Genomic DNA, 27,683 nt, shown 5'->3' with positions numbered 1-27,683 from the left:
AAAAATGCATGTAGCATCAGTGAGAAGAATCTCTGAAGCACCATCCAACTTCTCATAGAGAAGTCCCCTGCTTCAATCACACATTTTCCTAACCAGAGATGCAAAAGTGTTTTACTGTTATTCCCTGCTTTGTTCCTTCATGTCTTTCCTTCCTGTAATGAGAAGAAATAAACAAGGAAGTATGACAACTGGATGATAGAGTCATCTGATGCCACTGTACCATAGTGTGAATCAGAGGCTATGACTGCATATTAAAACCTTTTCCTGGAATAATCCTTGGTCATGAATAGGAAAAGGTGAGAAAAGAAGAGGCACAGGAATTGTATGTTGGCTGCTTGTTGAATTCCCTGTCCTTAGACTGAATTTTCTTTCACCTTATATGGCCTTAAAATAAGCAGCTGCATCCATTAGATACCATGGTGATGAACACTCTTCCATGTGGAAGGAACTGTTCTCGGAAGATTGTTCTTTTGGGATAGCTTTCCTTAATAGTTCATCTGAAGAAGGAGCAAGTCTCTCCCACATTTTATGCAGGCATGTAGTTTAATAAGAGACACAAATCCTTACTCTTATATTTTATACTATCTTATATATTGTTTTCTAATGACTTCCCCAAATCAATAGAAAAGTCAAGTTTAGTATATAATTCAGGGCAGGATTCCACTGGAAAGAATTCTGTGATAGGCCAGAGAATATTGTAAAATCAATATAGTTGAAATAAGCTGAAAAGAAACAAATAAGAGTTCTTGAGTAGGATCAATTTGCTTTCTACATACAGATTTAGTGCTATTTTTAGTGCTCAGGAGAAGCTAGAATGTTTTGTAGGAACATATGTGTCAATTATATATGATTATAATTGGTCCATAATTTATTTATGTATGAGTATGTGTGCATGAGAGAGAGAATTTGTATCTAAGATCTTTTTTAGAAAAGGTATGTTTTCATGCACCATGCTGCTTCTTTACTGGGGTTTTAAGCTAATGCCACAAAAGAACAAAGGTATATGTTATGGAAAGGGAAGCAAATGAAAGCCATCTCTTTTGTTTTCTCTATAAAACAACCCCTGCCCTCTTAAAAAAAAAATGTTAGAGATCGGTAATAAGCTTTCGCAGTGAATGTCAGTGCAGCTTTATTAAAGCTACTTTTTATTTTGTTATTAATCATCACAATGGGCAACAGAATTTCTGAGATTCTCTGACCTGTTCTAATTGCAGCCATTTCCAGATTCTGAATGCAAAAACACTGTCACTTTGGTGCTGTTCCAGGAGTGTCTGGTTGATAATATCTGTCTTGGGTGTCACCATGAGAGAAAAGAATAAAGCCTCTGTAGATTCAGTGCACTGCAGCTGTCTAGCTTAGCTCTAATTTCTCTGGCCCATTGACGTCATTAGGTGGTTTCAAACCAATCCAAGAAGCCTAGTAAACTTGCTCATAAATGAAATGAAGGAATAAAAATGCCCTGATTGTATAATCCACTGCTCAGGAACATCTAAGGATTTTGTTTTCTCATTCCAGTGTGCTAATTCCTATAGTAATTATTTTCGCTTTTAAAATCAGAACATATTAGAGCTATAGCTAGAAAAAGAGAAAATGCATTTTTTTAAAAACCCAGTGTAGAAATCAACTATAAGAGGATGTGAAATAGCAAAGGAAGCTTTGCACATCAGTCTAAAATAACTTGAGAAAAATGCATCAATTATAAGATTAAAAATAATAGAATGTCAGCTTTGTGTTTCAAGAACCACAAGGTTTAGATTTAATTTGCTTTGCTTGTGTGGTATTTTAACTTTTTAGAAAATCATCTTGAGAACTATAATGTACCTTCTAGTTTATCTATATGTTATTACAAATATTCACAGTTCATAATTGATATTTTATTTACTAATGTGTTTATACTCGAGCAAATTTTTTTGTTCCTAAAATATATATTTATCATAAGCACAATTTGCACTGTAATGCTACTTTTTCAGTAATAATGGATGTTTATAGATCTGATGATGCTAAAATAATTTGGGCTAATTCCTAATCATTTATAATGCATTATTATTTAAAAGCATTCATAATAACATCAATCTTTTCCCAAATGAACTATTTAGAATCTAGGTGACATCAGATTAGCTGTCTGTATTGACTTCTTTTAAATAGCAGAGCTTCACTCTTTGGTATAGAGTAGTGTGTGTGTGTGTACACACACATACACCCCTTTCCATCCCTATAGCAATGTAGACAATTGGTAGAAAAATGTAAAAACATGTAAAGGAGTTAAAACACAATTTCATCCTAGAACATTCTGTTCCTTAAAAGAGTCAGTATGATCCATTCTGTACGTGGTCTAACCTCAAAATGGGCCATTTCCAGAACAATTGGCAGTTCTGGAAGGTCTGTTTCAGAGTTGAAATGTTCTAAGATGGAACATTTTGCACACTTTTAGTTAAAACCATAAAAAAAAAATAGATCACATAAGAGCTAAGGTTATCATCAAACATCTCAAAGCCAGCTGAAGAAAGTGAAGGAAAAAAAAAATGGGACCAAACACAGTTTCTATGGGAATGTGTTCCATAGCTTGGGAAAAACACCACAAACTTGCTTTGGAATCCAGAGTATCTTTAAGAAAGCCTCACAAGTTCATACAAAAAATGAAATGGTATAATTTGTAAACAATTTAGGAATTAAAGAAAACCAGCCTTGAATTGTGTCTTTCTCCCAAGCAAGTGGCAATATGAAGGAATGTGTTATTACAATCAACAGATACCAGTAAAATAGATAACAAAACTATAAAAAGAGTTAAAGCTAACAGTAAGGCACAGATTAACATAGTTCTGTTATGGTGCAGGCTTCTCTTTGTCATTTCCTTTAGGAAGAAAGGAAGTATTGAAATAACAAGTAAAAAACTGCTTTGTTCAGCAAACAGCCTGCAGACGGGGAAGCCGAGGCGACGTCTATTACTGTAACTATTACAAGCAGGCAAGAGGACTAGTATTCAACTACCAAGACCACAGGTTGTGGTGAGCAGCGTATCTTGGTGGGAGTCCTGCCTGGAGCTTTGTACAAAGCATTTTGTACAGCTTTGCTACACTGTGGTGTGTCCAGTCCTTGGAAAGCAAAGAACCCTCACAAAAACCTGCATTTTTTTGAGCCTCCCCATCTCTTTTCCCCATAAACTTTCTTGGAAAAGTCCTCCTGTAGCTCTTTGTGTCAACAATCCTGCATCAGACTGTCCTTCTACCATATTCTTTTTGTACACCACCTTCATACTCCCAGATCAGAGACACGGCAAAAGGATAAAAAGCCGCTGTACTGTATTGTGCTTCCACATGGGTAACAGTGCCTGTTTTTTATCTGTGTGTGATGATCTGTATCTGGGGACCCTGCAGGGGGAATAATGTTTGAGGTTTATATGGATGAAGTTTAAGGTGGTTCTCGCTACACCTGAGGAAAAAAACACCTGAAGTACAGCAAATAGAAACCACTATTCTGTAGTTCCAACAACAGGTTCTGTATTTGTTAACAGGTTAATCCAGATGTTTCATGCTTCCTTCTAACTTCTTGATTAAGGGAAATGTAAGATCAACAAATACTGCATGTAAGTAATATTTTGTTTGGGACCATTTTTTTTCCAACCAAATATGAACAATTTAAAGTTTATTCCATGGGACAAGCACCCAGGGAAAAGCCTGCTGATTCTTCTACCATGATGCTTTCTGTTTTAGTCCAATCTATCACAGAGAGTCATTGCATATATTTTATTTTTATGCTTTAAAGACTAATAAGATGATAATTAGAATGAAGCTCCATTTCATCCTTTTTTTAAGATTGGAATAATTATTACAATTCCCCAATATCTTGGAATTTGCTGGCACCCACCAGGCTAGATTGTTTTGAATTGCTTTAGCACAGATGAAATCAATACCGAGTGCTTTATCTGATTTAAACATCTTGGGTAGTGATGCAAGATCAGAAGTTGTGACAGGGAAGCAATTAAATGACAGTTCAACTGCAGCTGAAGTTCAAGATCTAAAGGTGGCTCCCTGCTTTGCTGTTTGGCATATAATTTACAAGGGTGGTCTTTCCACACAGCTGGGAAGATGTAACAGTTGTGATAGGAAGATTACCAGCAAGGCAGTCTGTCAACTACTTACTGGAATAAGGAAGAGTTATTTGATCATGGAGCAAAAATACAGAGGTTGTCTTCTCTTTTTTGATCTTTGAAAACTGATTACAAGATTTCTTTTGCTGCAGCAACTCAAAAACTGTGATTAACACTTAGTTTTATATTTCTGAAAGACTTTAGTAAGGTCTTTGGGGCATTCAAACAATCACAATCAAAAGGTAGTTATTTCTATATGTGCTTATTTTGACTCCTTGATTTGGGAGTCTTCAGCAGAAGACATACTGGGAAAACATTCAGAACGATCAAGTTCTGGAAGTAAATTGGCTCAGCTGCCTAACTCACCCTACAGTGTGAAATCTCATTGTTGTGGAGTCTGAAGAATTTCCTGGAAAAGTACAAAGAATCTATGTGGAAGTGCACCCAGTTGCCATCAGGAGCCTATTTTATATAAAGCTGGAACACAATACGGTAGCCCTGCAAAGGGGTTATAGTAAATGTTAACAAACCTTGTGTGATGTTATGCCATAGGATGCCTGGTCCCTTTCCAACCCATCATCATATCTCATAGTTAATTCTACTGCATGCATGCCATGTGAGCCTGGTAAGGTACAAGGGGGGGTGGGGCGGGGAAGGAACATGGATTGTGATATTTTCATATACACAGGGACAAATGATTCCTAGAAGTCAATAGGATCAGGAAGTTTGCTATCTCCTCAAACTATTAGTATCAGGTACAGTAGATTGTTTTTTATTTGACTAGTAGAGCAATCATAAACATGTTGGTCTATAGGGGGGGAAATCATATTTTTTCCCATGGACCAATATAGCCATAAGTGCTTTTTACTGGGTTGGAAGATGCCACATTTAGTGGATAAGTGTTATTTATTTGCAGACAAAGAAGAGTTTATATAATCTGAAGAGGATGGGTATTTGACTTACTAATTAATTTATACCAAACGCACTTCTCACTTTGCTACTGGAGAACAAAAATGTAATGCTTATTTCTGCTCTTTGTGTCAACCATGGCAAGCGATAGATGGAGACCTAATGGCCTTTGTCTTTTTAGAGCTGGTGAGATGGGGGGAGAACAACCATTTTCTTTGTCCCCAAATGACAGGCATAACCTGGTGCCAGCAACACTGAGCACTAAATATGCAAACAACCCACAGTCATAATCTTGGGATTAATGTGGAACTGCAGATGTTAGAGTTGAATTACCAGGCTTAATTTTTTGGATTTAGTTGTTTTCCCCCATTCCATTTCTTATAACATGCCCAATAAAAAAATTAAAGAACTCAAAAATACTATTGAAAAACAAGTGAACAATTTGGCACTTGACATTATCCAGAGAGATGATAATAAAAGAGAAGACTTTACAGAAATCAGAAGATGGCTGGGTATATTGCATAGGAATTTCCATAGAAATATGCGAATATTAATTTCACTTTAATTTTACAATTCTTTTAAAAAATGCATTATAGCTGATGTTTAGAAGAAGGAGCAGGGAAGGAAGGAAGGCAGGCAGGCAGGCAGGCAGGCGGCCTTGGACTAAGCTGATGTTGGATTGGTTCATCTGGTGGACTTCTGAGCTAGTAAACAGAGCTAATTCAAAGCCATTGTCCTTACTTTAGAGACAATTGTTCTTACCTTGGAGACACTAATTTTTAGATCATGTCGATTTTTCCTTAACAGAGAACTTACAGGGTTTCAAAATCCATTCAATTTGGTTTACAAAAGCAAACAACCCTTTCACATACTTCTGTTTCAGACAAGCCTAGAGATTGGCTCATTTTTCCTCCATTCATTTTGATTCATGCAGCATCTGTGGTGTTTGTGGTGCTCTATCTAGTCACATAGTCATTTTGGTAAATATTTGGCTTCTGAATTTTGTACAAGCAAAGAAAAATCTTACTGGGTCATATAATTTAACCTGACCAGAAATTATAAGGATGTGGGATATGAAATCAGATTTTTCTTATTTGGTTTAATTAGGCTCTGTTTTTATATAATGGAAGAGAAGGAAAAACAACATTGAAATATGATATAATGCTAATTTAGAAAATATTGGGGGGGGGAACAGTGAGGACCAAGTATTACCTATGAGCAATTCCATTCCTAAGACCTTAATAGACTATTAGCTGTGGGAGAAGAAAGTACAGCAGAGATTTCTCTTTTACCACAGCTTAGTGACAGGCATTACAATTGAAAAACAATAGGATAAAAATATTACACACAGGTTTTATCTGTAAAGTAAACTAAATACAACTGAAAAAGAATTTAAATGTTCATATCAATGAATGGAAACCATCCATTCATCCATGTGTTCCCATTGGCAGTATTGGTACTAGAGGATGGAAATTGATAGAAATTATTATGAAACAAAACATTTGAATCTTTAGATGGAGATAATCCACTGAAATAGAAGAGATAACTTTTATCATTTTGAGAACAAGGGACCTAGGTGCTGTGCTACAAGTAGGAGATGGAAATAATAAGGCAAAATGATGAGGCTCAGTACTCACTGTTTGAATGCATACAAATGTAAGTCTGCTTAACCTGGGTTTTTCAAACCAATCCACTACATGAACCAAAGTGCAACTGACTTATTTTGTGGTACTGTTCTCCAATCTACCTGACTCACCATGACTTTGTAGACATGTCCATATAGATTTCCTCACAAGGCAGCAACCAGTTCCAACAGTAGCTCCTTGTAACAGGCAGCTCTTTCAGAGCTCATGTTCTGTTTCACAAGGGGGTTCTGAAAGCATGGGCATATTTCATTTTTCTAATCTTGAAGATAAAAGATATGTGATTGCAGGTCCCCTTCTCCCAGACTGCCAGTTTTCAAAATTTCATGTTTCATGGTCACATAGAGCTATAGGAGAGAGACCACCCATTCCCTCTGTATCCTACCTTCTCAATAAATATGAACTGCAAATTCTAGGTCTACTTGGATTAAATATACAGAAGGCAAGGGATCCTTCCTTAGAGAGCCAAGGTAGGAAAATGAGAGGAAATTTATTCTGACCCATCCCATCAAGGCTGCGGGTGATTACTCTCACTACTTAACCATTTTCCAGAAGCTATAAACCAGGGCTATGTTTGTTTCCCTCAGTTGCAAGTCCCCCTTCAATGAAGCACATTCAAGGAAGGATTTTTTTAAAAGCATATTCAATATAACCTAGCCTAAGTCCATTTACTGAAAATTAAGCTCCTCTCTCAGCAACACAATTATTTTATTGATTAGTTATTTGACCATTTCAAGAAACTACAAACAATACTAAGAAAAAGATAAAACACATTCCTATTATATCATCAACCCTGCAATCAACCCCAATCTGTTCTAGATGGTCCATTTCTTATGGGTGGTTTTTGACAGAAAAGACACAGTGCTCCTAGTAATATGCAGATTTGTTCCCTGAAAAAAAAAAAGTCATTTTATTCTGAGTGTCCCAGTATGTCATAGATTTTAAGAAAGGACCTAGGCAATCTATGGAAAGGACCTAGTTTACAATCAAACAGGACATGTGCAATGTCTTCAACAGCTGCAGTAACACATACATACCATCTTTCTGCAAAAGGAACTCAGTGAAACCTCCCATACCTCACCATAGAACTGAGTTGTTCAATCTGTACTCTAGAGAAACCTCTTCTAAGGTGTTGAGATATGCAAATAGTTAAATACTTTTCTATATGGAAAACTGATTTATCTTGTGCCAGGCACTTCAAGAACTTAGCACATTTAAGAGTTGCTATGTAGTCTTGGGCAGTGATATCCAAGAACCTTTGTTGGAATGTTTCTTGGCTTTCAGGCCTGTTTGAACTGGGAACTGAACAGAAAATCCATATTGTGAAATGGTGTTTGTAATTTGAATAATCCAAGTGCAAGAGGACTTGTTGAAAACCTGCTCTTCAAAACATAGCTTTGGTAGCCTATTTGAGTCCATTGATTAAATCTTCAGGCAATAATTAGATACTTTAACTGTGAGGTTTTTCTTCTGTTGCTTAGATGATAGATAGATAGATAGATAGATAGATAGATAGATAGATAGATAGATAGATAGATAGATAGATCGACCGAGTAGGATGAGTTTTAAACTGGAAATGATTGAGCCCCAATGAATTCTTTTAATATGTTTGAAGATCAAACAACCATGACAAGTATGTCTGCAATCATGGTGAGTAAACTGATGCTAGTTTTTAAAGAATTAATGATTTTGAATGTTTAGTTTCTGTCTATTGAAATAAAGTCCCTTCTTATCAATTCACAAACATTTTACAGTCTAGCATAGTTTATTTCTCATAACATACCAAAAGAAACATGCTTGGGTATATAATCTTAGTAACAATGTTGAATTATCACCTGAAGCATTGATAACAATATGAGTTTATTCCCACCATTTTCTCTTCATATGGATTTTTCTCCTGCTTAGCTACATACCTGTTTCCAAGCACTTTGTATTGACCAAAATTTCATCTATTCGTCAAAGTAGCCATTGCAGGAAGAAAGAGTCAGAGGAATAAGACAGTGCAGGCAGATAGTTGAGTCAGCTGCCTGCCTCTTCAGTTTGTTATTTCGACCATTATTAACATAGAGATATTAATCATACTCAGAATATATACAGATATGCACACACACACACACCTCAAAACTTTAGGACTAATTTCCAGTGTGAGGGAGTGTTATTTCTTGATTTTACTAGCACACGTTCTACTAATAACTGGATAGGCCCTGTGCAATTTTAACATGACCTATTTCTTCAGCACTGAGATGTATATAGCACAATCAAAATACAAAGCTCTACCTTTCTGTGTAGCCAGGTCTATAACACTAACACTATTGAAGGATCATCTCCACATTGTACTGAAATCAGCGAGTCCATCCAATATTCTATGTAACAAAACATTCTAAGTGGAAAAGTAGAATCTTTGGATTTTCACTTTTTTTCCCCTTGGATTTTATTTGAGTAGAGAGACTTGAAGCCTAAATGAATCATTTAGTCCTTAAGGGCAGGAGCCCTTAAGCTCTCCTTAAATGTGATTAAATCCTGTAAGAATGCAGACCATGTTGCTTTCTTTCCCAAAAGCCAAACTGTAGTGGATAACTCTCCATTCTTGCTTTTCAAATGTATATGGTTTTGAAAGGCTAGTTCGGCACATGCTGTAGTTACACAAAGTAGCACTCAGCTGGTTGGGGGCTAATGCTTCTCCATCACAATGCACCACCAACAGATAATGGCATGCATTTATTCTTTCTTGCACTTGTCATTTTAAAGTGTTATTTAGAGCTACCGAAGGTTGAGCAGTAGCCTTTCACATTTTATTATTTATAATAGTTCACTATAGAGGATGAATAAAAAGTTATTTGACGAACAACTTTTATGATTGTATGAAATTGTTTTATTGAAAAAGGTTATACTTTTATGTACTTGTCTGCACCGTTTGAAAGATTAACTGGATTCTGCTGTATTTAGACATTTATCCAAGAACTGGCTATTTTATAATTCAGTCCCACATCATTTTATTTTAATTGGATATTCTTTTGCTGCAATCCCATCAGCAACTTCTGTGAGTCTTAAGGAGATGCTTATCAGACTTAAAGGTGGTATTTATATACTGCTGAAGTACAGACATATAACACAGAAAAAGAAAACAAGTTTCCAGCTTGAATGGGATTCATGCGTGCTGATTTTATGCCAATTTCCAAATAATTATTACTATAATTTAAACTACACAAAAGTCACATTTTGATCTACTTCTGGAAAATAAATTCATGAAAGCTTTTCTCCCATGAGAAGTACTTCTGGGAAAAGCTAGAGTGTTGATGCTGAACACAAACTTACGGCCTATCAGGAAGTCCCAGTCATTAACCAACCTGCAGCTGATACCTTGGAGGAGAATGATTCCCACTTACTTCAATCTAAGAAGTGGTATCAGTTAAAGCAGCAGCAGCAGTTGTGGTGGCAGAACAGAGAACACAGGAAAAGGAAGGAAGGAGGGAGGGAAGGAAGAGAAAGAAAAAGAAAAAGAAAAAGAAAGGAAGGAAGGAAGGAAGGAAGGAAGGAAGGAAGGAAGGAAGGAAGGAAGGAAGGAAGGAAGGAAGGAAAGAGAAAGAAAGAAAGAAAGAAAGAAAGAAAGAAAGAAAGGAAGGAAGGAAGGAAGGAAGGAAGGAAGGAAGGAAGGAAGGAAGGAAGGAAGGAAGGAAGGAAGGAAGGAAGGAAGGAAAGAAAGAAAGAAAGAAAGAAAGAAAGAAAGAAAGAAAGAAAGAAAGAAAGAAAGAAAGAAAGAAAGAGGAAGGAAGGAAGGAAGGAAGGAAGGAAGGAAGGAAGGAAGGAAGGAAGGAAGGAAGGAAGGAAGGAAGGAAGGAGGTATAGGACAGGCAAGCAGAATGAGGAGGAAGGATAGAAATTGAACTAAAGGAGAGTAGAAGGAAAGCCATCTACTTGGAGCAACAAGGGAGGACCTGAAGGAGGCTGATGAGGGGGAAAAAAGGCTGTGGCCAAGTAAAGCTGGGGACATGAGAGGGCGAAAAAAGGCTTTAGAATATAAAAAGAGGCTAGGAAAGCAGGATAAGTATGTGATCCTAACCCAGAGTGGGTCAACCTTATTCAGGGCACTAAGCATTCTCTGTTTAGCCATTTGTCCTCAAGATCATCAAATCAACCAAGTCTCTTGACCAGCACTAGGGCTCCTGAATCCACTGTTTGGGAAAGCCAAACATCCTGTTTCTTCTGAACTGTGGAAATGTAGTTGCAAAGAAGAATGAATATAGATAGGTATGTATGTATGTATGAATGAATGTTTTAATTCTGCAATGGAATTAATGAATGAGAGGGATTTGTATTGTCCCTATTTCCAGCACAAGCCAATTGAAATAATCCTCCCAAATTCTTAAATCAATTGGTCTCCCTGTCTTATTCAACTAATTTAGCCTCATATGATTCCAATTCTGCTCCACAATCAATGTATAATATTCAGTTCTAACATCAAATTATTACCTCTCTCCAAGCATATATAACTAAATATGTGTATCTCAGTTCTCATTCAATAGCAGGGCACAATATTCTTATTAGGAGATAAAGTAGTAAACTCTAATTTGCTTTTTTTAAACTAAGTTAAGCCTGCCAAGGTAAACCAGCTGAGTGTTGCTGCCTGCCATATGGAACAACTTGAAACTTTAAATATTTCTGCATAGAGAAGTGAAATAACAGGCTTCTGATTTTTTTTCTAACCAGGATCATTTGTGTTTTAATTAGCAGGTCATATCTCATCTGTTGACTTCATGGCATGCCAGTGTTTGGGTGAATTCAGTTCACAGAAGCAAGGATCTGGCCATCCTGTCCAATCTATGTATCTGATACCAGTTATATCAGAACTGGATCCTTTGGTGGGCAGCTCCTCAAAAATTAATAACCTCAACAGATAGATGTATGAGAAAGAATATAGTTTATACATATTCCAATCCTAAAGCTAAGTTTAACTTGATTTCTAAAATTTGAACATTTTAAACTGCAAATTCCTTTAATAAAACTTGTCTCCTAGAGAAACACTTCAAAATGGCCAAATATACATTAATACCTTGGAACACACAACTACAAATAGAGACTTTTCATGAAAATAATCAAATCATTGCTAAAATAGTTCAGTTTCAAATCTGACTAAAACTGCACAAGTAAAATATTTCTCCTTACTATACAGAGTATTCACTGTTTTTGTTTTTGCTCTGCTAGAGAAGAGGGGTGTCTTCTCTACAAAGTTGCAAATGAACTCTTACAATAAGTAAGAAAAAAAGTGTTATGCATATATTAATGTTGCGGCCAGAACAGGTTGCAACTTTTTCAAGGGTAGTATATATCATTTGATGATATTTTCATCAGATCTTGCCAATTTTCCTCAGCGATCAATCTTTTGAGGATCCCTCATCACTGTGCTACTATTGTCGTTCTAAGTCTATTCAGAACAGAACAGATTATTCTAGGAATCTTGTCTTCATATTCAATTTATCTTCAAAAATTGAGAAGTACACCTGAACCTGAGCTAGTATAGTTTATCAGGTTGTTTTTAACAAAGATTCTTATGACCTGATAGAAAGAAAAGAAACAGGCTGAGTACTTAGAAGAGGATCTTGACATATGATTATTTATAAATTACTCATATCTGAAACCAAACCCCTTGTCAGTTACATAATTGCATGTCTTTCCTCACAGCTGATGGAAATCTACAGAGAGATTTCAAACCAATATTTCTTATGGCTTCCATAACAGAGTGAGTTTAGTGACCCAGTATGAACTAATTTTTAAAATGTGAACCCTTGGACAGTCAACATCTGCAATCCTGAATACTTTGCCAAAATGAACAATGTGACCTAATCAACCCAACATCCTTACAAAAAAAAAAAAAGGGTGGATAGATGGGTGGGTTGGGGAAACCAAATAAAATATATAATAGCACAGTTACATAATAAAAAAAATGCTGAGCAAATGAAGTATCTTTCCAAATTTCTCACTCTTTTAAAATTGGTTGAGAAATCTCAACATCAACTCATATTTTAAAGAGGTTCACTTGCAATACTTTAAGGAATATAAACTCAAGCAATGGAATAATGAATAAAGCATGACTGCAGGTTCTGAATGTGCAGAAAAACAGTATAGAACTCAAAATAATTATAGGGGAAGCATCTGAAACTCAAGCACTACTTGCAAGATAGGATTTAATTCCTCCATATATTTTATTTCACTTCACAATACAAAGACAATTTCCTATAAAGCTAAAATTTGCAAAAAAGTACATTAATACTGGACAGAATTATATAACATGGATTTGATTTGAAAGAATCTGTTCACACATGGATAGTTCTATGAATGAAGGCCCATGTATGTTAATTTGAAAACCTGAAAATACAAATTTGCTGATCAGCCATAAAAGGAACATTTAGCAGAGAAGAATAACATCTGCCTTGCAACTCTGCAAGTTATCTTCCTCTTTGAAAAAAAGAGGTATTTTTAACCTTATTTTCAGGGTGCTTGAGAATTTCTTTTGAATATCTTTTGGTCCTGATTCTGAGATTACTTTATTGGTGGTGGTGGAAGGTGCTGCTCCTGATTCTGTTTTCTATTAGTTACCTTTCAATCACTCTAAAGCTTCTAGACCTGTTTCCAATTCCAGTGGAAGGAATTTTCATCATTATATATTTATTCTTGTGATTTGATTGTGGGAAACCTTTAAACACTTTCTTATTAAACATACTGCTTGACTATAACTTGGTCCAACCATGTAAAGAGTAACGTGCAGTGGCCTTTTTTGTTTTTAATCAAGTAATGCTTTTGGTTGATTTGACTGATTAATATTTAGCATCATGTAGTTTCATAAAGGATTTCTCATAAGTGCTCTTTCTTGCTCTTTACCAGGCTTTCCCTGAAGCTGAACTGTAGACAGATAATTCTTTTACTACCTCATAGTTGATTGGTGTTTTGGATAGCATCCAGCCTTAAGTGCTAAAATAGTTTCAGAAAGATCCTTCAGAACTGGAATTTCCATGCAATACATGCATGAAGTTTATTGCACATACATGTAACACAGGCATATGTTCAAAGGCCCTTCCTTCTATTTCCAATCATTTTGATGTGAAACAGGAATCTCCAGGTACAGTGGTTGTTAACCTGGAGTGGGTGTTGTTTGTAAAATATATGGCAATCAGTGGCACAAGTCACTTCTGAGACTGTCTGTAAGAATGAGCTTGTGGTCTTCAATATGGATCCCAAAGGAACTTAGATTTCTTGAAAATACTGATCCTTCCCTCAATGAAAGTAAAACAATTCTATTTTTCTCCAAAGACAGTTTACCCAGCATTACCAGTCATACAATGTGTAGAAATACAAAAAAGTGCTGATGTATTACAGGATTTACTTCAAATGGGCTGGAATGAAGTAAGAAAGACCTCACTGATTTATTTACTGAGTTTGTTTAATGCGATGGTTGCCGCTAAGTTAGTATTTTGTTATATACTTGCCACTCCCATGGTGTCATGGTCTCGTCCAGGTCCAAGGACTTAGGCAGAAGAGACTGTACTGGGACAATGTCAACCTCAGGATTTGGGGAGCAATCAGTCACCTTAGGCTGATTCTACCAGCAATCATCCAGAGTACATGCAAGAAGTGTCAAATACTGAAGGTCCCAATTCAAAATGACCACCCAGCCCAAGGTGTGTCCTTTTTGGAAAAAGCCAGTTCAATCTCAGCTCTGTGCTCTTGTGTCCATAATTCCTTCTTCTTAGGCCTTGATTCTTTGATTCCAAACCATCTGACTATCCTTCTGTAATGTCCAAACTCCTGGGCTGTTTATGGACTATGCTTCCCATAAATTGATTGTGCTCTGGACTATGGAGCGGATCTGTAAAAGTCATTTTGTTGTCTGTATTTCATTCCAAAGATCCTGTTCACCAAGATAAATACAAGATATGATCTTGTAGATCATAAACTGTACATCATTAAAACCTCACCACAATAATTGTAGATCATAAAAATCTCGCCACAATAGGTCTGAGTTTCTGCACTGAATAGAAATGGAAATCCACCCAAAAAGCACTTTCAATTTTCAGTTTGTATTCTGTCTTCATTGCAAAGATCTCATGAACAAAACTCTCCATAAACACTGCTATAGACTGATTTTACTCATTAATGTAAGGAATAGTTAAAAATCATTCATTCTTTTTACAGAGTAGACCCTGTAAATTGGTAACTTCATTCTGAACATCTTTATTTACTTTTAACACTGTTTCAGTTTCTATCAGAATTGCAAGATTTATCAGAATTCTCAAGTTGGGTGATGTGATTCAGTCATTAAGACTGTTAATTCCACCATTTTCTGATCAAGTGTCAAGAGTCACGTTTATGCTGCATTTCCAGAAACATTCTCTTTCTGGCCAGGAAGAAATTCAGCTTTTCACAGTTCAGCTGAGGAAGGGTAATTCCTCCTTTCTTTATCTTCTCAACTTCAGACCCATAATTTATTACCATCCAGCAGTAATTAAAATAAAGGAAAAAAAAGGACTTTTCTGTTTATGAATTAAGCAATCAAGATATGAGGAGCCTCTTAATTCAGCAGAGGACCAAGTTTGGAAATTCACATTAGCCTTTTTCTTTCTTTCGTTTCTCTCAGTTAAGATCACATCAAAAAGGAACATCAGCTTTGTGCTTTCTGAAATCCGATGGCTTAAATTATTGTGTTTGATGCAAACTGATGATCAATTTCTATTGATTGTTAGTGACTTTATAACATATTGTAATATCTGGCAGTTAAATGATTACTTCTTGTATTGCGTTCCAGACTAACTCTAGAAGTGTTTCCCCCCTCCCTTTCTTCTTCTTCTTCTGCTGAATAGCTGAGAGTTGCTGAAAGTAAGCCAGCACTTATGTGGGTGGTTAACAGATTCAGTTGTTCATTTCTCTGTTAGCTAGTCTCATTATATAGCTAGTCATATATCAGATAGAGCCTTTGTTGTTATTCAGATTTCACTGTTTTGCAATAAAGGTGTCAATATTGGTTGCTGGTACTGATTGATAAAAGTTCCTTTTAGGATCTATTTTTGTTTTTGGTATTGTAAGTATGTCCTATATATCTTTTGGCATGGAATCTACATGATCTGAAACCAGGTCATCAGGTTGGAATATAATTTCATCTTTGAACGACAAGGTACATAGTGTTTAAATTTTTCTGTCAGCTAGATACTCCTTCAATTCCTTCCTTCAACATTCCTCTCCATAAAACATTTCTTAAAATATCTCTCAGAGTCAGACTCACTTGGTGCTTTATTCTAGTGCCCATGGGAACAGCGGGTCTTCACTTTCAAAAGGCCAAAATGATTGGGACCGTCTCAATTTTGGGATGTAAGCTTTCCGTAGGACAGGCAGTGTGACAGAGAAAGCACAAAAGTTGCACTTTTTAAAAAAAACGAGATTATAGAGTGTCAGGTTAGCCCAGATTTGGAGTCAGAATTACAGTGATATGGAATTGGAAAGAAGTTTATTGATATTAAGAAACTAGAGAAATTTGTGAACCGGGCCCTGCTGATAATTGTTTTCATATAGCAGGCACAATTTTTTTCTAGAAAAGCTCCATAGCCATTTCCCTTATCACCCCAAATATGTCCACTATAACTAGGAATTGCGTCTCTGTTTCATAGTAAGCTGCACTGGATTTTCTTTTATACCAAGGAATGTTTTCTCAAAAAAGCTGTGAAAATTTTCTCTTAGGATTTATACAGTTAAACTTACAGAAATAGAAGTTTAACATAATATAGTGCCTAGACAATGTGGTGGTGTTATGTTTTTACAAACACTTTGAATGAAAGAATATGAGACTTAATACACATTTCTCTTGAGCACTGCATCTTGTTTCTCTATTTCCTAAAATATATTTCTTGAACTGTTATCTCCCTCCCTCCCTCCCTCCCTCCCTCCCTCCCTCTCTTTCTCTTTCTTTCTTTCTTTCTTTCTTTCTTTCTTTCTTTCTTTCTTTCTTTCTTTCTTTCTTTCTTTCTTTCTTTCTTTCCTCATGCATGTTATTTACTGTACAGACAAGCTATGCTACAGAGCCACCTACTGTCTTAGTTTTGATTAACAGCTAAATGATGGAAAAAATAACTAGCATGCTGGCTTTATTAATTTTACTTTAGCAGTAATGAACGTAAGGACCAGCTGATAATTTGTTCTGAAGTGATGGTTTTTAGCTTTGCTTTCTTATGCAAGCAATTGGTTAAATGTGAGTTCTAACTTCTAAACTGTCTCATCATATAGCTGTTACTGGCAGAGGTAGGATTAGATCTTCAATTCTGAAAAAAAACAAAAATAAAAACAAAACCCGGAAGCACAGCTTTGGTTTGAATCTAATGAAAGGAACTTAATTCTTTCCTTTCTATTTCAGTTTCCTATTAAAATCACCTCCCAACCACTTCCCTACTCCCTCCACCAAAATCCTGTTTATTGTTCAAGGCAAATAATCCCTAATATACTAATGTAAGGCAAAAAATGGGATTTTATTTGAGACATCTTCAGCCTTACAGCATTTCCTTGGATGTCACTATTACCTTTTGAAAAGTGGGAGCAGTGGTTGCCATCTGTCAACTCAGTGTAGAATTTTAATCCATTATCCTATATTTTCATCTCTTCTTTTTTCTTGTTCTTGTTCAGAAATCAAATTTTGTACCTCCTAGTCATTCTGTAAAACGCACCTGAGGCTGATTCCAGTTGTTTTGACTGTTTGTAGATCATTCCCCATCTTCTCTTCCTTGTAACTCTTTCCCTGTAGCCCAAGAGAAGTGAGCAGGAGTACGATTGACCTAAATTAATTAGCAATAGACCAGGTGTTAGCAAACTCCCAGGGTGATTGAAGTTTGTGGGCCAAGGTCCCCATCCGCAGAAATAATGTAGACATTTTCAGGTCATTGTAATCCCCTGTTGTTATATTACTGAGGTGCTTTTCTCATGTCAGAATTAGGACTGCACTTTTCTCTAGCATTCCTCTTTCTATATGCAATTATTCACGGAGTGTACAAAGTTGCATTATGGAAGCAGATGGATACTTTGTGCCTGTTTTGGAGTCAGGTTGGAGGAAGAAAGAGAGAAAAAGGTGTTTACATTTGTTTTTCTGCTACTAATTTTACATTGGCCTATGTGACTGCTATAAAATAACAACTGTGTACATAATCATGGAGTATTACTGACGTATTGCAATCTCATCACAACAAAAATAGTAATTCTTTAAAAAATTAAATAGTGATTGGGAGTAGGTAAAGTAGGTAAAAAGAGGAGCAAAGCATTTAAAAAATATTCAGCCATGCTGCTCACCTGATCTTTCAATGGTCCTTTTAGACTGACTGACAGGTTTTTACATCTTTAAAGTATACCTTACTTTAATTTGCTGGAGTAATGCAGATTTGATTACCAAGTTAAAACTCTTTGAAAAAGTTTAAACACTGACTATCAATGGAAGTCATTATTGCACTTGCTTCTATAGTTAGCTTATTATAGTTAGTTTTTCTCTATCTGAACTCTGAGATATAATTCCTTCCATTTGATAGATCAATGTTGCAGTCAATAGTGCTGATTGTCTATTGTGTGTGATTGGAGCATTACTTGCTGCTAATCTAGCAGAGGCAGCTTCAGGATATATATAAGAAAGCCAGTTCCCCAGAGAATGAGCTCACTGTGCAATTGAGTAGGGAGAGAAAACAGGAATTTGGCAGGGGTAGAAGAAAGGGAACTCAAGTTCTAGTCCACCCTCAGTCATGGAAGCTTGCTGGGTGAATGTGAGCCAGTCACTTTCACAGCCCAACCTACCTGATGGAGTTGTTGTTGTGGGGAGAAAATGGGAGGGAGGAATGCTGTTTGCACTGCCTTAAGCTCCTGAATAAAAGGCAAAATAAAAAGCTAATAAATAAAGTGTGTCATAAGATGGAACAAGGGGTCTACTATCCTGGATATAATGTCTATTAACAGGAAAGAATTGGTTAAAGAATCAAGGGTGACTGGAAACTTGGGTGAAAGTGTCAATGTTATCCTTGAGTTCCTAATATCAAGGAGGAACAGAGAAAAGTCAACCATCTTTGGATTTTGATGAACTCAGACAGAAGGTAGGGCTAATCCAATGGCTTGAAGTCCTGAGGGGGAAACGAGTTTGGGAAGGATGGGAAATCTGTCAAACAAGCTACTGAAGATATAATTGTGAGCAATTGCTACTAAAATGGAACGTGGGAGACATCTAAAAAGCCCAGTGTGGACACACATAAAGATCTCCAAAATGCTAAAAGAAAAAGGGACATGTATAGGAAAGGGAATGGCAGGCATACGATGAAAGAAAGATACAAGACAGTTGCAGTTACATATTAGGAGTTAGAACAGATGACCTCTGAGGTCCCTTCCAACTTTATGATCCTATGATGAATAAGTAATTCTAAAGAGAATATAAGCTATACATATATATAAAACACATGCAGTATTCTGAACAGTTGGTTAAAGATAGGATTACCGGTACATACCTGTAACTGGAAACATCTAATGAGCATTCACTCGGGGAATCAAGAATTTCAAGGCAAACAATCTGAATGCTTGAAAGGCCAATTTTGGTGAGAAATAGCATTTTAGTAGATGGTACTATGTTACTTCAGCAGCTGCTTTGTATCAGGCTTGTTCATTCTCATCAATATGGCATTATTTTGCCTGTTCGTCTTAAAAAGTTTTTCTTGTTATTGTTATTTTCTTGTTACTTGTTATTTTTCAATTGGATTTTTCAGTCAAAATTTCAAAATACATGACCATTTTTAACCCCAGGTCTGGGGTTGCTGTATTATTGTTTGTCTAGGGCCCCTGTTTTGTTTGATTGTTGTGATCTGTAAGATTATTTCAGTCTGGGCTGTCTGCTTGGTTTGACGTTTTTATCTGTTTTTTTAATGGTTTTTCTAGTTTTGTACACCACCCAGAGTCCTTTGGAGTTCAAAGTCAAATAAATATAGAAATAAATATAGAAATCTTCTTGCTACCTTTTAGCATGGTTCCTTACCTGTGTCCTTATGATAAACAGGCAGAAGGGAGGAGGCAAGATGGCAAAGAGGCAGTTTATACTGTAAAGAACTCTGGCAATTCCTTTAGATTTTTCTATTTGCCTCCTGTTACTTAACCCACTGCAGAAGATAAGACTTCGTTAATTACTGTTCGGATCCAAACTTCCCTGCCAGTGGATGTCAGATGGGGAACAGCTCTAACAACAGATTTCCCTGAAAAGGCAATAACAGAGATAAAAAGAAGGAGGATACACCAAAACCCCCAAAACAAAGGTGAAAACACTCTGGACTAAGAAAGAATATTGACCATAATCGACTTACACTTGAGAACTTTCTACTCGTCAATGCCTCTGTGGGTGAATCAAATGGTTATGTTTTGTCATCCAGCACCTTGTTCGATTGGGAGAGTGAGGAACTTACACTCCTCAAGGAAAGAGAGCAATTTGAGACCAAGGAGGAAAAAAGCTCTGAAACTCATTCCACTGAAACTGATGTGGAGCTGCTAGCTAAGAACTGTCTGTTAACAGCTCAGATGGTAATGTCAATCTGTGACCAGCTGCTGACAGCTAATAACAAGATAGATGAACTAAAACGTCTCCTGGACCAGTATATCTTGGGCCAGAGAAGCTGGCCACATAAAGACTGGCTCTCTGACAGCACTAAGACCCAACTATATGAGGATGTTTGTGGGGGGGGGGGGGGCAGAGAACCTATGGTGCTGTAGATCAATCCTTTGACATTAACACTTCCATTTTTACTAGCTCAAACAACCCACGTTTCTCACGACCGCACAGGCTCATGCTTTTGATTGCTAATAACCAATTTAATTCCGGCAAGTGGCAGACAAGAGAGCTGTAATGCTTTCCCTCTCAGAGATTCATCGCTGCCCAGTGCTCCATTGTGACTTACTGGATTTGAACTGGCTCCCCCTCCAGCCAAATATATTAGACTGATGCTTATCTTTAAATTTACACTAACCTTTCATGTTAATCAGAAGGAAGGAGTTTCTGAACAAATTTGAAACGATCCCTATTAGATGTATTGTCGAAGGCTTTCACGGCCGGAATACGATGGCTGGTGTGGGTCTTCCGGGCTGTGTGGCCCTGTTCTGGAAGTTTTGTTTCCTAACGTTTCGCCAGCATCTGTGACCGGCATCTTCAGAGAGCAGGAGCACAGACAGGAGCAGTTCTCTCTGTGCCCAGCTCTGTTCCAGAGTGTTCCTAGTCTCCATGTCTGTCGGAATGTTTCCTCCCTGTAGAGGCGTTCAATGTATTGTCGAAGGCTTTCACAGCCGGAATACGATGGCTGGTGTGGGTCTTCCAGGCTGTGTGGCTGTGTTCTGGAAGTTTTGTTTCCTAACGTTTCCTAACGTTTTGCCAGCATCTGTGACTGGCATCTTCAGAGAGCAGGAGCACAGATAGTCCAGAGAGAACTGCTCCTGTCTGTGCTCCTGCTCTCTGAAGATGCCAGTCACAGATGCTGGCGAAACGTTAGGAAACAAAACTTCCAGAACACGGCCACACAGCCCGGAAGCCCCACACCAGCGATCCCTATTAGAGTTTTTAAAGACACCTCCATTCTTCCACCATTAGAGCACAAGAATCAGCCACCATCCAGGGGAGTTGGTAAAAAAGCCAACTCACAAAACTTCAACGCTGACTCCTGCAACTGATAAGGAGGACTCAAGGCCCGCTGTGATCAGACACTCTTTTCTGACTCAGAAGACAGATGAGTATCATCATCATCGTCATCATCATGATACATCCCTTTTTTCTGAGATCACTTCTACATAGCCCTCTTAGAGAATTCTTTGCTATCTATCAAGCTGAGTCTTTTACTTTTTTTCCCTGGTATTCCTTCTCTGAGGATAAGCATGAGTAATGCTAGGTTTATAAAACAACTTTATTTTCTGTCACAATAGATGGAAAGGAGTTTTATTTGACAATTGATCACAAATATCTATCCAGGCATCAAAAGAGCTATGTACTGGATGGCTGACTTAAGGGATGGAAATTTTACTTGTTGGTTTTAGTAATTATCACTTAGAAAACATGGCTGAGTTCATTCTACTTTGAGTGACTGTAGTGAAAGCTTGGTCAATTATTACTTGCTGTTTTAAGGGAAGTTTTACTGTAAACCGCCCAGAGTTGCTCATTGAGTGAGATGGGCGGTGACTAAATTTGAAATATAAAATAAAAAGAAGGAACTGTAGTATATACTGTGCATGCTTTTCTTTATTCTGGACTGGCTTTTGGAGCACTATGTGCTTCCCAAATCCCAGATCACTCAGAAGCAGGAGAGAAGGTGGAAGGGAAAGGAACATACTACAGTTTATATATGAACAAATTTGAAAAAGAGGCTGGCCATAACAATAAATTATTCAATTTTTAATAGTCATTTCAATATACTCTTTCTGGGACTTGAAAGAGAAAAATAATTCCAAACAAATGCATCAGGATTAATTGCTGTATTTTAAAAGATTTATGGTTGTATGTTTATATTCAAAACAAAAAGGAAAACAATTTATTTTGTACTAATCAAATTATTTGTCATACAACTTCATCTCTTCCAAAATAAATATTTGTGAAAGCTTCAAAGAGTCTTTTTGATTACCCTCAAATTCTTTCACAGTATTCAAATCAGCTATTAAGGATCGTAAGAAAAATCATGAGGAGTTTTGTGCTCGTACTGTGGTCATCTATTAACTGTTTACCTGTGAGAAGGGGCTGTGTTTGTAGTTGGTAAATATAAAAAAGCTAAACCTTCCCGCATCTTCTACAAATAACATCACCACAGAATTGGCTGCAATCAGCAATGTGGGAGAAGAGCTAAGCAGGTTGATATAGCATATGAACTCTCTGTGTGTCTGTGTGTCTAAATCTGTTATCTGAATAGTAGAACTGATGCTGAAATTTCAGCTTTAAGTAACCATACCTCAATTTGTAAAGAAAGCAGTAGCTGGATGTACCATAAGCTTTATTCAAAAAGGATTGCACCTTTATTAGAAAGGCATAATATGTGTATAAACTCACCTGAAATCCTGGGAAAAAACTAGATAATGAATCATCTTTCACACTTTCTCCTGCCATAATAACTAAACAGTTAAACTCAGTTTTTATCCTATTTCTCAAGAAATGTTAGGGAGAAAGTTTTGGAAGAACTCCATTCTCTCTAACATCTCTTGGGAGATGAAGTGGAAGCTAAGTTCAAAGTTCTGCAGCTGTGAAAACATTCTCTGTTGGGCTCACATTAGATTTCAGATCTCATCCACTCATTCTTTGAACAAAGTAGATTCAGATGCTTGTTGTTGATTTCTCAACTTAGTAATGAATTTCATGGAGATTGACATGAAATATAGTTGAGGTTCTTAAAACATTATAATTATAGTAATTAAACATGAATGATTGTTAGGATTAGTCATCTGCAAGCATTATCACATAGTTGAAAACGTGTAGCTTAATGTGGTGTTAAATGAAGAGCAATGGCCAGCAAATAACAGCTAAGTTTGTAACAGGCAAAGCCAGCTATGCAAAGAAGCATCATTGACAATAAACACCCACACACACCCACACACCCACACGCACACACACACACACACCCCTTCTTGGACCTTATTATATAAGCAATAAAAAGTAGCATGAGATGTTATTAAGAAGTCAAGCCATTAGCAATTTCAGTTCAGTTCAGGGTCACTATTATTATTTAAGCTTCTAGTTTGTTTCTGATTTTGACATGGAATAAATTATAGTCATGGGTGTAGGGGGACAAGGGGGGACAAATGACATCAGTGTATCTGACACAAATTATATAATTCATGCCCTTTGTGTGATGATATCACGATACATGTGACAACATTGTGGCTTCTACCAGAGACTTACGATTCCCAGCAAATGCTTTCTGTGGGAGCTGAAATTCAGCAGCTGGGGAAGTTGACTTTCCACAAACCTTCAGTTCTTCACTGCTGCAAAAAGAAAGATTGTTTTCTTTTTCTTTTTCAAGATTTGGGTCAAGCCCATAGGCATCTGCAAAGGGGACAAATGATAAAGCCACTTTTGAGTTGTCTCAATGCAAACTCTGCCCATTTTGAACTTACATTGGAACATTGCATGTAAGTATGTAAGAAGTTGAGTTTGTGTTCTGATGCCACAATTTTCATTTCATCATTCTGAAGAAATCTTCGCTTGCTCAGATCTCAGATGAGCTGTATACAAGTCATCTCAGTGGCCAAATTCAGCCAAAGCTGTGGATCGGAGAGGTCTGGAGTTGCTTTTGAAGTGGCAGAGTCTTAGTATTCTTCTTAATATGCATTTTTGTTACAGTTCTTCCAATAAATGTTTTTTCCAGTGTCCACTTTTTTATAATCTCTGATTTATGTATTTTGTATGCTTTTTAAAAAAAATAGGGAAAAAATCAGAAAACTGCACACAAAAATTAGGGAAACCCAAAATATAATTGAATTCTGTCTCATTTATTTATTTAAAACATTGCTCACTTTTTATCATTAAGAATACATTCCAAAGCAGGGAATTTGAGAAAGTATGAATTATACTCCTTTATATTAAGATATGAGCACATATATTTTCCCTCATCTCTTCATATGAATTAAAGCTAAAAACTGGGCCTATTTTGTTTAGGAAAGGTAGATGTTTTCTTTTTGCAGTATATAGTTGGTTACTTTTAGCTTTAATCATTTAACACCATGCCATGGAACATGTAAGTAGCTTAGGATAAAGTCACTAATTGTATCTGATATTGAATGCATTTTATCTTCTCATCAATAATCAGCCTAGGAATATCTTGATTTTGACAAGAAAATAGGAGAATAGAATCCTTATCTCTTCAATGTAAGGGTTTAATATATTATTTCAAAACAGCAGTTTTAGCATCTTTTGAATGCATGAAGAATATTAGCTTTCCCGCCCCCCCCCCCCGATAAATCTGTGGAATTCTTGAGTTGTTCAGGTTGCCAGAATTCAGCTACTCACCACCATGTTAAATAATTAATGACAAAAATGTGGTAGCTCATAACAAACCCATTGCAAAGAATTCCAAGGAATCAGTGGTCCTCCAGATGAACTGTAACTCCAAACATCCCCAGCTGCACAGATGCTGGGAATCATAACTCAGCACCATCTGGAATGTGACAGCTTTTGTATCTCTGTTCTAAGTGAGTGCTGAGCTGAGTTAATGACATTGTTAGTGTGTGTCAGCCTTCCCAAACTGGTACCCTCCAGACGTTTTGCTATTTCAGTGCCCAGAAGTCAATGGCAGAATGGCAGATTTTTAAAAACTGGTGATTTAGTGGCTATTTCATTCTTGTTCCATTTTTACGGGATATTATAAAAGTTTATTTTTCTCCGTGGTTATGGACATCTAATGCTTTTCCATCAATGTAGAGTCCATAATATCCATGAATGAAATCTGGCTCCATAGTGATGGATATTTTTAATGTCAACAACTGCAGAATTGCACAATATTGACTAAAATCATGGACACTGAAAAAGGTTACAGTTCAGTGAACATTATATATTCTGTGCATATAAGGTCTTATGTTTTCATTTCAATATCTGAAAATGCCAAATAAATGATTTATAAAACATTTAATAAAAAGCTAAGGAATTATACTATATGGTGCACAGACTACACAGCATGAACCAGGTAGTGTTGAAGGTAGAATGTTGGACTTGAACCAAAGTTGTGATCAGATGCCTGCTAACTTTTTTCACATTTATAATGATACAGGGCCAAATTAATATAATTAGTTTGCAAGCTGGATGTCATCAAGTGAAGCTTGACTCTTGGGAGCTGCCCAGAAAAAATACTCATCATCTTGTCCTGCCTCTTGCAAATTTTCAAGGGCATTCTGGTAACCTCTTTGATCCTCTCAATCCATCTTGTCCATTGTCTTCCTTTTCTTCTACTTCCATCAAACTCACCAAGCATAATCCATTTTTCTAATCCATCATCTGCTCATACCACATGTCCAAAGTATGTGATTTTTTTTTTTTTTTGGTTTGTTCATTGTGTCAAGGCAGCAGTCAGACCTTTTTTTGGATAAGAACTGATTGATTGATTCTTCTTGCAGTCTATACTGCAAGCATAGCAACCCTGTCCAAATCCATAATTCAAAGGCATCTATTTTTTTTCCCTTGTGGGTTCAGTGTCTAACTTTCACAAGTGTACATTATATTTAAAGGATCAAATTATCCTTGCACAAATTACGTTTAATGCACCGATGACCAACTTTTCTGTAGAAAATTTAGCTTTGGATCAGAAGGGGTGGGAATAAGAATGAGAAGTTAGGGAAAGGAGGATAACTGTTTATCCAAAAGCTATTTGATGGAATTCCAAAGATAAATATGGAATCCAGCTGGAAAGCTGCTAGGGAGCCATTTCAAATGGGAAAAAATGACTGGGAGAGAAAGGATATCTATAATTTCTCCACAGGCTGCTAAAGGGAATTTCCCTCAGTAATTTATTTAATCTATCCTTTCTTTTAAATGGCCTACCAGCTCTTGGTATTTTCATGAATACACATGAAACGGGTATAACAAGAATCCATGAGCAATGGAAAAACTATTACGTAGGAATGTGTGGATCAGTGTTTCTCAACCTTGGCAACTTGAAGATGTGTGGACTTCCACTCCCAGAATTCCCCAGCCACCCTTGCTGGCTGGGGAATTCTGGGAGTCGAAGTCCACACATCTTCAAGTTGCCAAGGTTGAGAAACACTAGTGTACAGTAGATTATAGATGATAGCCTTCAGATAAGGCACTTGTGGATGTGTATTGCTAACTGAGTTGAGACTAGTTTACGTTGATCAACAGATACAACTTGCTGACAGAGCTTTTTGCCTGCACAGAAGCACTATTACGGAGTGAAATGAAGCAGCTGTTCCACTCCACTGCATAGAAGCAGGGTACCACTTCGTTTTGTGGAATTGTTTCAAAGAAATGCTACACTTGAATCAACAAAGTAGGAGCTCCTTCAAAGATCTGGAAGGTCCTACTGATTTGCATTCTACTTGACTCAGGGCAGGAAGGATAGGAGTATGAGAGCCACATACTTAGGTATTGTTCTCACTGCTGTATATTAAACTTGTAGCTGCAGGGAGATATTTCACTCTCTAGGTGAGAACTCACATAACTATTTCATAAACAAAATCCTTCCCATAGGAAAAAAAAATACATTAGAAAGAGTGTTCTAGATTAACCTTTTTCATAATTCCCTAATCTACTTTATCGTATACAATTTGTAAGAGAAGATACTAAATATCGTTCAGTTTGAGCAATTTATTTGCATAAATATTTATTTTAAAATGGCTATACTTAACAACAAATGGAGGAACAAGTACTGAGCCAGTTTGCTATTGCAATTTTAAAAAAAACTGCAGAAGGTTATTCTTAGCAGTAAAATCTATTAAATATAAAACCTGGATTACTTAATTATTGATTCAGTTAATACATTTTTCAGACTTGCAAGATTGATGTCAGCCTTGTGAGGTAGTCCAGACAAGAAGCACCCCCAGGATACTAGTTCTATCTTTATTGTAAGGTTACATTAACAGAATCTTGCAAGTCTGAAAGTACATCGCTCCTACCTCTCACCTTAATAGGGAGGGTCCCTTGTGAGACTTTTGCCATGCTCCCAATCCTTCTGAAGGCTCAGCTGCCTCTTATCTGACCATTGTCTAGTCTGAGGCTCTTTCTCCTGTCTCCCAAGGTCATTCCCACATACCATTACAGTAAAATGGAGAAAAACTGAAAGGAATGCTAGATACACAGACAAATATTCACCTATATACTGATATTTTTTGTCATCTACTATGTGTATTTGCTTTTTGGATTATGGTTGGGTAACAATGCTGAACCAAAACATACATTTCATTGGTTTTTTTCCCCCTATAAAATATCTCACTTTCTATTTTTTTCCACAAACAATAAGCCAACATCTAATATGAATATGCAACTCTGACTCAAGTGAAATAAAATTCTTACTACACAAAATTGTAGTCAA

The 27,683-nt window shown here is 36.7% G+C and overlaps 1 protein-coding gene and 1 pseudogene across 2 annotated transcripts in view; one reads left to right on the top strand and one right to left on the bottom strand.

Annotated features, from left to right (window-relative positions):
* PDE4B (phosphodiesterase 4B) overlaps nt 1-27,683 on the top strand; it is a 224,325-nt gene that overhangs the window by 129,695 nt on the left and 66,947 nt on the right. The window lies entirely within an intron of this gene.
* Nucleotides 1-27,683, bottom strand: part of LOC148214175 (uncharacterized) — a 52,402-nt pseudogene that overhangs the window by 24,105 nt on the left and 614 nt on the right.

Source organism: Python bivittatus, unplaced genomic scaffold (genome assembly GCF_059951505.1).
Source record: "Python bivittatus isolate LINGU-HERP-01145 unplaced genomic scaffold, Pbiv_v1 ctg000700_np1212, whole genome shotgun sequence".
In the NCBI taxonomy this organism is placed as follows: domain Eukaryota; kingdom Metazoa; phylum Chordata; class Lepidosauria; order Squamata; family Pythonidae; genus Python; species Python bivittatus.
Note: the sequence above shows the minus strand (reverse complement) of the source record. Positions and strands in the feature narration are given on the sequence as shown.